Genomic DNA, 14,259 nt, shown 5'->3' with positions numbered 1-14,259 from the left:
GAGGCTGGAATTTTGGTTAAAAACTGTATAAGTTTACGAAACTCAGGTCGTGCAAAGCCTTTGGAGGTCTAGCTAGTGTAGGAGAAGGGTGGGGCAGCTGAGTCCTTTGGCAGAGTGGGCATTAGTTAACAGTTGAGTCAGTATAATGGCTCTACACTTCAACAAGTTAAGTCCAGCAGTTCAAAATACATTGGTTAGGAAGCTACTTTCAGGTTCTGTGAGGAAGTCTTTTTAAATGTGTTTAAACTGTGGTCCCTTATTCCCTGTTTTTTTTTTTTTTTTTTTTTTTTTTCTGCTCAGTCTGGCTATTTATTTAAGCCATGTTCTTGTTGGAGGGTGGGTGGGAGGTAGAAAATAGGCGGTGAGTCATTCTACACCAGGGAAAGTTCAGCTGCAGTAGGATTTTTGGATATTCTTGTTCTGCCCACCTTTGGGTTATTTGTATGCAAAATACAAGGGCTAAAACTATCATGGGAATGTAAGGTTAGTCTTCAGATCAAAAAACAAATGGCTTGTTGCTTTTGAACACTACCTGGATTTCATGATTTTTTGGAAATTATTGTGACTGAGCTCATCAACAAAGTTTTAAGACTACTAGTTTTTGTGTTTATTTTTTTCCTCAATACTCGTGTTGTTGAGATTGGAACTTGACAGATTCCTATGTTTGTTAATTTTTTTATTATTTTTTTTTTATTTCTTATGCTAGCCTTAAGATCCTCACAGATCAATAGCCCACTAAGTACATATGAACCTAATTATCTATGAAATTGTATAGATACTATGAAAACATATATATGAGGGAGCATGAAATAAACATATACTAGAAATGAGAACTGACATCATACAAAAATAATAAAAGAAAGTCGAGTCTCCTATGTGGTGAAAATATAAGCGGAAGAAACCTGTACTGAAGAACACACTTAGATGGTAAACAAGGACTGCTAAGCCATGCTGATGTGCTTAATATCTTCTAACTGTTCACTGTTTGTCTTCTGTCTGAAATATACCTCCTCCCTGGGGCTATGTCAAATGAGCAAAATCTCATTTGAACGAAACCTATAAAAATGAGTTGAATAACCAAAACTGCAAAAGAATGAAATGTTAAAAGAACAACAGTCAAAATCACGAAAACAACTTACCCAATTAGCCTACCCTACCATTAGAAAAGCAAAACAAAAAACAACTAACACACAACAGCACACCACCATCCTACTACTGACCTCTCCCACAAGTCCACACTACCTTAAGGAAACAGAACACAGACACACATACAGTGTTTTTGAGGGGAGCAAGCCCCCTGCACCCCTCAGACCCCAATAACTTAAATATACCAACTCTGAGATAACACTATGTTGTGGAAAGGGCATATTAACTTCTAGTCAGCTATGGTTGCACCTTCCTGCAGGTCAGTGACTGTTTTCATGATTTTCATTTTCTTTCTTTTGACGTTTCATTGTTTTGCAGTTTTGGTTGATTTGCCTCGATTATATGGGTTTCGTTCAAATGAGATTTCTCTCATCTGAAGTAGACTCACCTCTTCCCCAGACCATTTTTGCCTAGTGTGTCATTCCATACTCCCCTGTCATCTGGAATAACCATTGCACAGTCCATTTTTTCATTTTATCAATTTTCAAATATTCCTGTTATGCCTACTTTTTATGCTTTGATTGCTTGCTATTATCAGGTTATCTTTCCAAAAACTTCCAGCATTAACGAACATGAATTGGCATACCCCCTGTTTGGGTTTTCTCTGTTACTTTTATCCTTATACTATCGTTTTCTCCCTTTTAAGTTTAACCCTTTAAACCTGAGACTAAGGACACTACCCTACTAATGTACCTTTCTAACCAAGGTTTTAGCACCCTCTGGGATAAGAAACAGCTTGACTCCAGCATGAAGTTTTTGCCTGTCCTATACTTTCTCTCAGCCATTCACTATGCTTAGTTCCTGCTCCCTCTGCTACCTCATTACTCCCAGTTGGCAGCACTTTATAGAAACCTGCAGACCACCTTGCTACCTTACACCTTTCTGCTTCTGTTATGTACTCTTGATCATTCCTTCAGTAATGCCTGTTAAGCACACCTTAAGTTTGCAGGTTCAGTTGTCAAGCTTACAGTCTACTGACCTCCAATATGCTTAATTACTGTAACCCCATGTTAATTTTCTACTCTGTGTGTGAGTGTGTGTGTGTGTGTGTGTGTGTGTGTGTGTGTGTGTGTGTGTGTGTGTGTGTGTGTGTATGTATAAATTTTACAGATTTTATATATATATATATATATATATATATATATATATATATATATATATATATATATATATTCACACTCATATATCAAGATCTGGATTAAATTTTTAAAGAAGTTAATAACTGACATTTAAAGGGAAGCTTATTTCATAATCTTGATAACCTTGGATGGTACCATGTAATGTATTTGCCACTTTCGTCAATTAATTACATTTTTTACTATTGATGTTAGCTCCCTTAAGCAGTAATGCTCAAGCATAGACTTTCAAACAGAATAGGATCGGACATTGCCTTATAGAGCAGAAAGTGATCACCGTTAAGTAACCTGTAACACATTACATGTTATTGCAATATTTGTTCAAACTTAGGTTCATAGGTAGGTACTAGGCTATCTGCCCGAGGGCATTTATAAGCCTAGCCAGAGTGTGTCGGCTGTCGCTACCCCATTGATTAATTAACTGATCCCCTGTCAAGCAGAGCCAATGAAGTGATCCCAGGGGTGTATTTTCTGTTACCCATCCACACGTCAAGGTTTCTCTTGAAAAGTGTTAGTGAGGGGCACTGCCTGATGTAATTTGGAATTTTGTTCCAAAGCATAGAGAGTCTCTGTGACAGGAATCTATCCCTCCAGCATGTTCTATTTATTGTTGTGGCTAGGTTTAGCTCACTAAAGCACCTAGTGAGTCATAACAATAGCACCCAAAGCCTTTCTGATTGGTTCTGGTTTTCCACTCCTGTGTTTTTTCTAATAAAAACCACTGTACAATTTCATGTTGTTTAAAGTGACTTCAAGTCTATAGAATGTAGTATTTCTGCAATAGTAGAATAAATTGGAGCAATAATCTCTATTGAGTGATTAGGCCTGACATTTTGAATTAGATGAGCTATAAAATGTGTTTGTCTGGTTTTGAAGCTACATTAATCAGTGTTAAATTGTTGTGTTATGGTCTATGGGTTTGCATAATGATGTATTCTGTAATAAATAATGTGTTTCTTTTGCCAAATTTCAGTGCTATATCTAATTAATACTATAGCATGTGGACCTTTCTTTGTTCATCTTGAGAATGTTGACAGTTTTTACTGGAATAATTAAGTTATCCAGTTTGTAAAAGTGTTTACCCTTTGCTCGTTTTATCTCCCTCTACCAGTTGTAGTTTGGTGTCAGCTGTTAAAGGAGGCCTGACCTCTTTGTTTCCATTATCTAAAGTTTGAACAAATATCGCAATAACATGTAATGTGTTACAAAGGCATGCATTAGGAGTGTTTCTCCTCAGGCCTCCGCTGAAAATAGGATTTGTTCGAAGTCGAACTTTTCCAATAAATAACATAAATAAATAAAAATAAATAAAATTCTTGTTTAACTATTTTAACTAGAACCTTTTATTTTTGTGAAAAACTGAATCTGATTTCTAATTACTGGATATCCAAATACATTTCTTTTTTAATTTCTTGATTCTATTTTGAGCAGAAAAAAGGAGGAATTTGAAAACTGTTTTACCTTAAAACCTCTACATTTGTCTCAGTAGTGGACATATCAAAAAATGGACAAATATATACCATCATAAATAACTTAGAAGTGATTTTGAATGTAATCCATGCTTCCATAGAAAATTCAGACCTTGAAAAAGCTATAAGATGGAAAGTGAAATATGACTTTTAGCCAGCATTTGTGTTGATCGTCAATGTACATTTCTTGACAATGGAAATATATCCCTCCAAAACTGAGCCAGGACATACTTTCAATAACCCAGAAAAATCCTATACATATGTTCATTCTGCAGGTTCTAGCATGTACAAAGATAAATTAGAAATTGTACTGCTATTGCTACCCTGGGATCATTAAGCCTGTAGCTTGTAATTTTGTAGGTGTAATTTCTCCCTTGATGTAAAAAGACCATATTGAGTTAAAATACTAGGCAATAGTATATATATATATATATATATATATATATATATATATATATATATATATATATATATATAGGAATGCATGCACAGAACAGTATGCAGCAAGCATTATTTAGTAGAAGCACAGATACATTAGCACAAACCGTTCTGAAAATCAAACAGAAATGGTATAAATCATCGTGTAGTGGAGTTAAAGGAAGTGTACTTGAACATGTGAATGTCGTTCTATATTATGTCTTTGTCACTCAAGTAAATAAACTGCAGTCAACAGTGTAAGATAATACAAATAGGATTAAAAGAGTACAGGGGATAAAAATGAAAGTCAGATTTAGTTTGGATTGTAAATATTAAATTATAAGTTCATAGGTGTGTATATAAGCCTAGCCCAAGAAGATTCCCTGGCATCATGCTGCCCAAAGTTAGTACCCAGTACCACTGATAAGCAAGGCCACTGAAGTGATCCCCGGGGTGAACTGCTTGACATGAATGGGAAGTTTGTTCTAGAGTATGGGAAGTCTCTGGGTTAGGAACCTGTCTCTCCATCATATTCTGTTTATTGTGGTAATGAGGTTTAGGTCCCTGGAGCGTGTAGCATGGAGGGATAGGGATTTCTTTAGATGTAGCATATCTAGCACCTCTGGGTCAGATATGGCTTTGTAGGTCAAGCAGAGATCGCCTCTAAGTAAGCAATAAGAGACAGAGTATAGCTGGAGTTTTTTGACGCTGTCCATACTGGGTATGTGTCTAAGGCCTAAGATCCTCTTAGTGAGGTATTTATGTGACCTTTCCAGTTGTTGTAGGTGTCTAGTGAGGTACATACCAAATGAGGCATTGTATTCCATAATAGGTCTAATGAGGGATGAGTAGAGAGGGATTATTTTCTTCCTGGATGAGAAACCTTTTGTAATGAGATGTGCCACATAGAAGGACTTTCTGACTACAGTGACAATGTGGTTATCAAAGGAGAGGTTGCTGTCAACCTGTGTCCCCAGGTCTCTTATCACACCTTCGGTGTTTAGTGGACTACCACCTATGTGGTGGCTCATGGGCACCAAATGTTTCCCAAAGGGAATGACAATGCACTTTTGGCATTGAGCTTAAAGCCATGGTTCTGGCACCAGTCATTGGTGTCAGTGAGGTCTTTTTGTAGAATGTCTACATCAGCTGGAGAATCAGTAATATCTGCCAGTTTGCAATCATTTGCGAACTTGGTCAGCCAGAGTCCCTTTGTGTTGTTTTGAACTTCAGAGAAGTAGATGCCAAACAGGAGAGGACCTAGGACCGATCCCTGTGGGATACCACTTGTAACTGGTCAGCAGTCAGATTTGGAGTCTGCTACTTTCACAGTGTGGGTTCTATCAGTGAGCCAGTTGGCAACCCATCTCATGACATAGGGGTTATGCCTAGTTTAGTGAGTTTGTCTATGATTCCTGAGTGAGGGATAGTGTCAAAGGCCTTGGCAAGATCTAGGTACACTGTGTGAACTACCTTGCCCTCATTCACAGCTCTGGTGACAGACTCAAAGAAGTCTATCAGGCTGAGCAGGTATGATCTACCTTTCACAAACCAAAATTGCGTGGGGTCCAGAGTTTGGAGATTCCCTATGTCCTTATTTATAAGGTCCATGATGATGTGCTCCATAGCTTTACATATCAGACTCTTCAGGCTAATGGTGCGGTAGTTCCCAGGGTCTATAGTCACTCCCCCTTTGGTGAGTGGGATGACCATAGCAGTGCACCATTCAGTAGGAATAAAGCCTGAAATGAGGCTGTGATTGAAAGGGTACTCAGGTGTGGTGCCAGTTCACTTTGTAATTCATTTAGAACACAGCCAGGGATATTATTAGGTCCCATGGAAACTGTATTCTTGGCTTTGGACAGTGTGATTATTACCTGTGTAGCCTTGATAATAGGGACTTGCCATTCCTCAGGTATTGTGATAGGCCCTTTAGGAGGTAAAGTTCGCACTGAACCTGTTGGCGAATATGCTGGCAATATCAGTTGGTTCTGTATATGTATTGCCATTGTGCTGTAACTCAGAGTAGCTCTGAGTATTGTCATGTAGATACTTGACATAACTATAGAATGCCTTGTGATTGTCTTAAGAATCTGCAGCAATTTTGTTTTCACAGCTAGCTTTAGAGGATTTGATGAGGGATCTCAGTTTTTTGCTGAGGCTAACAAGGGAATTTTCCAGTCTTGGTACTTCCCCTTTTCTGCAACAGTTTTTTCCTTCTGTTGTAGAGTTTGTTTATGGTGGGGGACCACCAGATTGGCTTCCTTTTTTTAGAGGAGAGCATCTTGGTTCTGTTTGGTATGGCCCATTCCATGCACTTGTGTATGTGCTCATACAGTGCATTGGTGTATGATTTAGTCATGCACCTATTTTCGATTTGCATGGGTGTCATAAAGTTAGCCACCTCTGTTTTTAGAAGTCCAAAATTGGCTTTGGAGAAGTTTTTTATGGTGGTTTCCTTTGGGGGGGGGTGAGGGTGGGATGTGAATATCAATGGTTATTAGCTTGTGGTCAGATCTGACCAGGGAGGAGTTGATTACTGGTGTAGAGCAACGGTCGCCCTTGTTAATAATGACCAGGTCAAGCATGTTTCCACCCCTGGTGGGGGTAAGAATGAGTTGGTCCAGGGCATTGGAATTAATGAATTCCAGAAAATGTTGAGCAAGTGTGTTGGTACATGAGTAATTTTCCCAGTTAATGGAGGGGTAGTTAAAGTCTCCCAGTATAAGGGTATTGGGTTGTAGCCTAATATTTTCCAGTGTGTTTAGGAATGTGGAGTGGAAGTCTTGGGACATGGTGGGAGATCTATAGCAGGCTACAACCTGGATTGCAGTTTTATCCAGTGTTAGTTGTACCTGAAGTATCTTTCATGTGTTATGTTGGGCTACTAGTCTGGAGGTGTGCATATCATTTATGAATATGGAGACACCACTGCCTTTAGTGCTTCAGTCCAGGTTTAGGGGCCAAAAGGTGTGGTGTGAATTATAGCCTGGTAATGCTGAGGTGCTCTCCGGAGCCTTGAACCAGGTCTTGTTCACTGCACAGATGTCGATGTTCTCCATTTTAAGGAGTGCTTCAAGAGAGTGCATTTTGAGATTTAGACTTCTAGCATTGTGTATCATAACCCTCAGATTTCATTTGCTTGTAGCTGTTATGGTGGTAATTTTGTCTTCAGGACATTGCCTAATAAAGGCACTATAGGGGTGGCAAGAGCCTTGGCCAGTATCCGTAATCCCTGGGGTGACAGGTGCAGGCCATCTCTGACGAAGCATCAAGGTCTGTCGATCATGTCATCCCTGGCAGACAGATACTGGATCCCATTTGAATGACATCAGAAACTTAGCAAATTGTTGAAATCAGTCTATTTCCTGCTTGTACTGTGGTATCATTCTGGGTGATAGTAGGATGCTACCTAGAGCTAGGGTCATACCTGCCTGGGCTACAAGATCTGAGAGCTCCTCTATGTCTCTTTTCATATAGTCCGGGGAAGTACATCTCAGGTCATTCACATCAACATGAACGACAGAGACATATTTGTACCTGTTGTGGAGTGACCTAAGTGTGTGCGTTATGTGGTGGATGCTGGCACCCAATAGGCAGCTGACCGTAACCTTTTCCTTATTCAACATAGTGAGTGGAATATCAGTGTGCTGTACTATTGAGTCACCTATGACTAGTGTATTGGGTAAGTTGTTTTGCCTTATGGGCTTTGGTTGAGTGGCACACTGTTTATGTGAGCTATGTGTCTCATGGTTTGTGCTGGGATGTGGTGGTTGTTTGCATTTCTGCCTCAGAGGTCTCTGTTGTTTGAGCAAATTTTTATTGAGACCCTCAGCAAAAGTAGGTTTGTGTTTTGTATTACTATGTGAGGGTTGTGGTGGTGCACGTTTTGGAGGGCTGTGTGTTGAATGCGGTGTGGTGCAGGTGTTAACCTTCTCCTCTTGACTGGCTAATCCAATCTTGGCTGAAGAGTGCTTGGCTTCCAATTTGGCTATTTATGTGCATCTCTCACAAGTCGTAGTTTTGTGAGGTAAGAGGAGAGGGTTGTCTGTGTACATGAGGCAGTTGCTACATTGCCTCAGGATGCCCAGGTTCACTAGGTTGACAGGAGAAAGCACAGAGAACTGACCTTTTGATATGCCTGGATATGGGCTCAATATATTAAGTACTGAAGCCTTTTACAGGAAAAATGTCACTCAAAGTATCAGAGTCTGTACAGAGCACTGCGAAATACTTGAGGGGAAACTAATACATAGACCCTGAAAATTTAAAGATTAAGATTTAGGCAGATATTTTGAAGTAAGGAAGATATCAAGCAGTACTTACTGAAAATAAAGAATTAGTTTGTCAGGAATGATAAAAAGAGGGGAGTCGCATGAAGGGCTACTGCTTGGCTACTACTAATGCTGGTCTCAGCACAGCTTCACTCTGTTGGGATACAATACTCCTTTGCTTCTTCTCTCACCAGAAGCAAAATGTTAGCACCAATCCCAAGAAGAGAAGCAGGCCATGGCCTGTTTGTTGATCCACAGTCTTGTCGCAGATGATGCAAGGGTCTGCAGTCGTATAGCCTTTTTTTGGTAGATGCCTCAAATAGCAACCAGACCAATCAGGTGCGTTAAGCAAAGACACTCAATCTCCAGCCAGAAAGAGTCAGGAATCAATGCACTCTGCTCCTACTCTCACTAGGATCAGAATATAAGCACAGATTCTAAGCTGTCACCTATAAAGCAGTTATTAAGCATTCTGGTGATCAGTAGTCTCTAGGAAGTAATGGAACTGCACTCCTTCTCTCACCAGGAGAAAACAGAAGCCCTAATCCCAAGATGACTACTGAGAGGCAGAATGTGGGTTCTCCACTGGTGGTCTTGCAATAGATGCTTAAAGGTAAAATGAAAAAAAATGGTTTATCCTAAACATTGCAGTGTGCAATAGAGGAGTTAGATGTGAAAGTAGGTAACTTAAGTTTTACCTATCTAAAAAGTTATGTTTTAGTGGAGAATCATTATTTTTAAAACAACAAGATAGATTGAAAGGGGGTGATCACTTTTGTATTCTAGCATTATGGAATACAGTAGGATGGCCAATACATTTAAACAGTTGAAGGGGAGTGATTTCACAAAATGATAATGTTGTGCTTATTCACACCAGCCAGTAAAAGCAGAGAAGAAATGAGATATATGGTCAAATTAACATAAGAGGCAGGCAGCTAGGACAGTGGTGTTTAAGAACACAACACTAACCAGGTGGAAGGGTGGGAAAAATTTCTGTCTGACTCACAAGACACAGACCTGTGGTGTATTTTCAAGTATTAATATGCAGTTGAAAGCAGAATACAAGTAAAACACAATGTAAAGAAAACAAATCACAGTAAACAAAATAGAAAAAGGCAATAAAGTAATACAGAATACAACAAATAAAAAGCAAACTAACCTTTCCCACACAGTAAACTGTAGCAGAGTCTGGGTGAGCCTTTCCAGTAAAGTTCTGAAATGTTTTATTTTACCTGAATATGGATATATTATTTGTATCTGAATATGGATATATCTACTTCTATATAAGTTATGTCAATGAGTTCTTCTGTTAAGTTTGGGGTAGGCAACTTTTTTGTTGCAATGGGCCAATTAGACTTTTTTTTATTTGGAGGCCACTCAGGCAGCTTGTGAAAAATATAATAATAAAGCCACTGCAAACCAGACAATGAACATACCTGACAAGAGTCTGACTTAGAGGAACTTTTAAGGAAGGACAAAAGAGACTACTTAAGTTTGTAAAAGGGGATTACCACATCAGAAGCAGGTGTAGTTTCTCCCATTTCATCTCAGACACCTGATTTGCCCAGAGTCATCTCATACTTCATTTTTTTAGCCAAGAAGGACATGTATACTTTTTTGCCTATTTGCATTCACTACTTCGCATAAACTCATCTAGACATTTGTGATTTGTTGCCACAACAGTGAATGTCAGAGAGTTATGAAAGTACTTCAACATCAGCTAAGATTGCTGTCTTCAGATTTGTAGATATGTCTGTTTCTACTAGAAACCCGAGCAAATTGCAATAGATGCCAGGTGGCTCCATGGAGGTTTTTCATTACTCAGCACCATGTTTGTTCCATTTCGTTTATTCTGAGAACCTGGGGGATATTTTCTTTAAACATTCTACATACATTTAGCCAAAAGAATCTATGATTGCTACCAGTAGCTAGGCTGGTAAGCATTCAGTTTTACATGTGATGGTGCAGGGTCATCATATCATGAATTCTTTACAGTTCTAACTCAGAAGTGGACAAGAGGAAAGAGGAGATGGTATAACATATATATATATATATATATATATATACACATCTATATATATATATATATATATATATATATATATATATATAAAATGGTTTTCTATTAGAATGTTGAAGTGCACAAAAAATCCATTCACATCTACGAATCAGATGTGTGAAGTTTTGCATATCAATTAGTACAGAATGTCAAAGTGCACATACCAACAAATTTGAATTCGCACTTTTGACATTCTGTGAAGCAAATCACTACTTTGACCCTGCCAAATTCCAACAAGAACTAAACTCATGTAATTGGTCTATTCCAAAACACCTCCCCTTAGAGGAAGCAGTAGCATACTTTAACAACAAATTCTTTGAGATCCTTGATTTGCATGCACCTGTTCGTTCAAAGAGAACCAAGGCAAAAACTGCACCATGGCTTTCTATAGAGTCTAAACTCAAAATTACCCTTAGAAACAAAGCATGGGCTTTATGGCATTCTTCTAAAGACCCTCAAGATCACATTAAATACAGGCAATCCAGGAACGAAACCAAAAAAAAAAATCAATTTTACAAGACAAAAAACAATACTACTGTAATTTACAGACAGTAAATCAAAATAACCCTCAGAAGTTTTGGGCAGCTTTAAATAATCTACTACATCCTGGACAAGCTTCAACCCCAATCCTTGCTGCTACTATTGATTAAACCCCTGAAGATGTTTCGGATAGTTTTAACCAATTCTTTACTGAGACAATTCAAGCCCTAGCTAGCCAACTACCTCCAAGCTCCCCTGGTCCTGAAAGTAGCAACCCTAGAAACCTACTCGCATTCAGCTTCCAACCAGTCCCCACTTCACTTATCCGTACCTTGATCAAAAAATTAAAACCCACTACACTTTCTGCTGACCAACTCCCTGCCAAGTACCTACAAAAATCAGCTGATGCTGTTGCTTACCCCATCTCAATACTAATCAATCGAACCATAGTAGAAGCTAAAATACCCACCATCTGGAAAATATCCTATGTAATCCCACTTCACAAAGGAGGCAGCTCTACTGAATTCTCCAATTATAGGCCAATAGCTATACTCTCTCCACTTGCAAAGATTATGGAAAAATGTATTCATAGACAACTCATGCACCACCTAATCCAAAATCGCCTTATGGCAGACACTCAGCATGGCTTCCATCCTCATCACAGCACTACTTCAGCCCTCCTAGCCTTTACTAACACCATAAACCATAATCGCAACAATAATTATATATCCTCAGCCCTCTTTCTGGATCTTTCCAAGGCATTCGATATGGGTGATCACCAACTTTTAATCCACACCCTGCAAACATTCTGTCTAGATACTGGAGCCCTCCAATGGTTTCAATCCTACCTGAATGGTCGACAGCAGGCTGTCCTCTGGCAGAACAAGCTCTCTAACCTTCTACCTAACACCCTTGGAGTACCACAAGGCTCTATACTAGGGCTCTTGCTGTTCTCCATCTTCATTAATGACCTTTATACTGTCATCCCAAAAGTCAGCTGTATCCAATATGCTGATGACTCTACTCTGATTTGCTCAGCCACATCTCCAGTAGAGTTATGGTCAGCTACCCAGACCACCTTTAATACAATAGAAAACTGGCTTTCTGAACATCATCTGATCCTAAATCCCAAAAAAACTAAAATGCTGTTATTTTCACCAACACGTAGGTCTACCGCTTTCACCTTTACCATAAAATCAAATGATGGCACAATAATCTCCCCTAACCCATCTACAAAACTATTAGGTGTCATCATAGACAATAATCTAAAATCTGACCTACATGTTAACCAAACTATCAAAACCATCAATAAAAAACTAGGGTCACTTTACAGAATAAAAGCCTTCCTAACCCCTCCAGCCAAAATTGCCATAGCTCGCTCTCACCTTCTTTCAACCCTTCTGTATGCATCCCCTCTACTCCCAAATTTAAACACGACTGTCCTTAACAAACTCTCAATTTGCTACAACCACATTGCCAGGTTTGCCACTGGGCTGCCTTTTAGTACACATCATTGCATCAATCTAAATCAGCTTGGGTGGCTTGAACTACCCAGCCTAATCCAGTATAACCAACTGATTATGGCCTATAAAATCCTCTATAATCCAGACAATACTCCTGCACTTAAAAATATTATCACCCCCTATAACAATTCTAGACCGCTTCGATCCTCTAACAAACTACTAATTCAGACTAGCAAAATTAATAACACAGCCAGTGATTCTCTCTTTGCAAACTCTGTAAGTAGATCCTGGAACTCTCTTCCAGCTGATATTACCTTACTTTCCACCTTAGGTCAATTTAAAACTAGACTCAAACAACATTTGTCACTTAACTGGCTATGTCAATGTATCAAGCCTGGCTAACTCTCTCTAGAATGTGTAAAAATCTGTTAACCAGTTTACTGTGTAATTTAATTTAATCCTGACTTGTGCTCAGGATTAACTGTAACCTGTGGAACTTGTTTAACTTGCTTACTTGTGTAATCTCTGTAAATAGTCTGTTTGTAATATGTAATGCTGGTATTATGTAATGCTGTATCTGCTTACCCTTGGAGCTTTTCTCCCCGGGCCTCCGCTGAAAATGGACATGCATCCAGTCGGACTATCCCGGTCAACAAATGTAAAATAAATAAATAAATAAAATAAATACTGCATACACGTAATGACATCTTTTTGTGGGGGGGCTATGCCCCCCCTGGATCCGCTGCAAATAATATATTCCAACTCTGAGATCGCACTACAGTGGGGAAAAGGGTAATTTCCCAATCCCCACTGTACCGCAAGTTGTAGTCATAATTCTGTTGACATATTTATTTATTTATTTATTTATTTATTTTACATTTGTTAACCGGGCTAGTCCAACTGGATACATGTCCATTTTCAGTGGAGGCCCGAGGAGAAAAGCTCCAAGCTTACACAATATTTAATATCACAAGTAAAATAGAAACAACATTAAGAAAGTGTCTAACAAAACATTAATAAAAAACAAAAGCATAAATAAAAACAAAAGACATCTACAGGATAGGACAGTATTTTAAAAATAGGCTTGGTAGGTAGATGGGTTAGGTAGAGCAGTTTAGAGTAGAAAGGTCAGTGAGTGAAAAAGTTCAAAGAGTCAAGATTAAAAGAGATATTTAGAAGGAGACAGGGTAGTACAGATGAAAAAAGTAAGAGAAAAGCAATTAGTCAGGGTTATTACAAGAGCATAACCAGTGGTTGGAGAGGAAATGTTTAAGGTTAGTTTTGAATAGTGGGAGAGATGTAAGAGCAGTAAGGTCAATTGGTAGGAGGTTCCATATTTTCCCAACAAAGTTAGTAAATAGAGAGTCTCCTGCTGAGTTATTAGAAAAAGAAGTTTGCATCATCATTTTGTTTGTTGAGCGTAGCTTTTTCAGGTTGCAATATGGTGTTATGAGGGTAGAGAGAATAGGGGTATTGTTTGGTTGATAAAGGACCTTATGGGCAATAATAAGTTGGTTGAATTGTAGAAGGTGAGGTAACTCAAGCCAGCCTAGTTGTTTTAGGTTTAGACAGTGATGAGTTCTATATGGTGAGTTGGTGGCAAATCTGGCAATGTTATTATATGATCTAGCCAGTCTGTTAAGATTGTTTTGGGACAAGTTAGTATAGATGGGGGAGGCACATAATAGGGTAGAGATTAAGTGAGTTCTTGCTATTGTAGTTCTGGCTAAAGGTGTTAGAAATTGTTTAATTCTATACAAAGATCCAAGTTTTTTGTTGGTAGATTTTAATGTGGTGTTTATGTGAGTGTTAAAT

This window comes from Protopterus annectens, chromosome 12.part0, assembly GCF_019279795.1.
Source record: "Protopterus annectens isolate FY-2018-M chromosome 12.part0, PAN1.0, whole genome shotgun sequence".
In the NCBI taxonomy this organism is placed as follows: domain Eukaryota; kingdom Metazoa; phylum Chordata; order Ceratodontiformes; family Protopteridae; genus Protopterus; species Protopterus annectens.
The sequence above is the reverse complement of the archived record's forward strand: the minus strand, read 5'-3'. Positions refer to the sequence as shown.